This window comes from Danio aesculapii, chromosome 19 (genome assembly GCF_903798145.1).
Source record: "Danio aesculapii chromosome 19, fDanAes4.1, whole genome shotgun sequence".
NCBI lineage: Eukaryota > Metazoa > Chordata > Actinopteri > Cypriniformes > Danionidae > Danio > Danio aesculapii.
The window spans coordinates 12,694,938-12,697,750 of NC_079453.1; positions in this window are offsets into that span (position 1 = coordinate 12,694,938).

Below are 2,813 nucleotides of genomic sequence, written 5' to 3' on the forward strand. Positions count from 1 at the left end.
CAATTATTTCACATTTTTAATTCAAATCATAAATTAAACAATACTCCCTCAGCACTTTGATTAAATAAAATAAAAAATAATAATAATTATATATATATATATATATATATATATATATATATATATATATATATATATATATATATATATATATATATATATATATATATACATATATGTTATGTATAACTCCCAAAGGTTTATAAATGTGACAGTAAGCTAAAAATCTGAAAATGTTATACCGAAATAAATAGGAAGCAGGGTGACGTACTTTATTATCATTATATGAGTAGTGGGCGTCGCGGTAGCTTAGCACTGTTGCCTCACAGCAAGAAGGTTTCTGGTTTGAGCCTTGGCTGGCTCAGTTGGCAATTCTGTGTGGAGTTTGCATGTTCTCCCCATGTTTACGTGGGTTTCCTCCGGGTGCTTTAGTTTCCCCCACTGTCCAAAGACATGTGGTACAGGTAAATTGGGTAAGCTAAATTGTCCATTGTGTATGTCTGTGAATGAGAGTGTATAGATGTTTCCCAGTAATGGGTTGCAGCTGGAAGGGCATCCGCTGCATAAAACATATGCTGGATAAGTTGGCAGTTCATTCTGCTGTGGTGACCCCAGAAGAAATATGTTATGTAATACTCCCAAAGTGATGTTTTATAAATGTGACAGTAAGCTAAAAATCTGAAAATGGGTGACTTGTACTTTATTATCATTATATAATGAGCAGTTATTATTCCAGTAATACATAATTACAGCACAGCAACATGTAAATGGCACAATAATACTAATGCATTGCAATCAAAGTTGTATCTTTATAGATATCTGTATAGGCTAGACTTTTTTTTTAAATAAAAAAATATTGAAATCACCACTAAAATGTGCAAAAGATGATGAAATAAAAAGATAAAATAATCTAATTGATTAAAATGTTCTTTTAATAAAACAATTTAAAGTCACAGACTTCTCCTTTATCACTGCTTTCCAAGAAATTATGATATTATTCCACTGCACGGTGAACATTTCAGTGTATTTTGTTGTCATATGGTGTTTGTAGGTCTAGTCTTTTATAATATGTGGTCCACAACTACTGTTTTGAGTCAGCTGCTTTCTCCTTATAAATCCAGTAGGCCTGCGGTCAGCATAAATCTCTTATAGGAATATTTTAATACTTTATCAGGTACACCTCAGCTAATCACATGGCAGCAGGTATGCAGAAGAGCATCTCTGAATGCTCAACACGTTCAACCTTGAGGCGGATGGGCTACAGCAGCAGAAGACCACACCAAGTGCCACTCCTGTCAGCTTAGAACAGGAAACTGAGGCTACACTTTGCATAGGCTGACTAAAATTGGACAATAGAAGATTGGAAAAACGTTGCCTCGTCTAATGAGTCTCGATTTCTGCTGCGACATTCGAATTGTAGGGTCAGAATTTGGCTTCGACTACATGAAAGCATGGATCCATCCTGCCTTGTATCAACGGTTCAGGCCGCTGCTGGTGGTGTATAGCACTTGTTCACTGCTGCTCTTATAGTTGTGTGAATTGCTTCCTTGTCCTCATTTGTAAGTCGCTTTGGATAAAAGCGTCTGCTAAATGACTAAATGTAAATGTAAATGTAAATGTAATGGTGTGGGGGATATTTTCTTGGCACAATTTGGGCCCACTAGTACCAATTGAGCATTGTGGCAACACCACAGCCAACCTGAGTACTCTTTATGACCACAGTGTACTCATCTTCTCATGGCTACTTCCAGCAGGAGAACGCATCATGTCATAAAGCACGAATCATATCAGACTTGTTTCTTGGACATGACAATGAGTTCACTGTACTCAAATGGCCTCCACAGTCTCTATATCTCAATCCAATAGAGCATCTTTGGGATGTGGTGAAACGGGAGATTCACCTCTGGATGTGCAGCTGACAAAGTCCAACCCTGTACTAGTAAGGTGTACCTAATAAAGTGGCCATTGAGTGTATATTGTATATTATATACTGTAAAAAAATTTCTTCAGGTTGTCCCAACACAAACTGATTAAGTTAACTTCATAATTTTTACAAATTTAAGTGGATTTAACATTTAAGTTGTCTCCTCATAAAACCTTAAGAATTGTGCTGTTTTATCTCATTTTAAATAAGTAGTTTGAACAAGCAACAAAAGTAATTTCTTGACTATATATATAATTACTGATCAATACAGCAGGCTGTTCTTCATTCGGTTTTATTAAAGGGTAGTTAGACCATATTATAAACATCATCTTCTACACGCATACACCAAATAAATTAATACATATAAATTAATAAATTTATTACTTCAAAATATTAGCCTTGTAATTTGAGTCATGGATGTGTTTGAATGAGTCCTTCATTAAAGAGAAAGTCAAATGTGACAGAATATAGACAAGCTTCATTTACAAAAAAAAAAAAAAAAAAAAAAGCGTTATATACACCCATAGCCTAAACAACTAAGGAAAAGGAACTTTAATTCGAGATGCGTGCCTATATGTGGAAAGCCAGAACTTCCGTCATTTCTACAGCCACACTTCCTCACGCATTCCTCTGGGCAAAGTTTCTTTTCTCGAGAAATAAAAACTTATGCATTGTGAGTGATTCTAAAGGCTTACTTTCGTTTCAGTATCGCTACCAAGAAGTGACGAAATCATTCATTTTGTCAGGATGTGACGTGAAGGGCTTATTGATAGGTCCAAACAGTATGTAAATCACTTTTGACAGAGAGTGAAGATTTATTAAAGGCGGAGTTTCAGCGCTCATAATACAGTACAAACGATGATCAGGTAAGTCGTCGGCTACTTCTGGC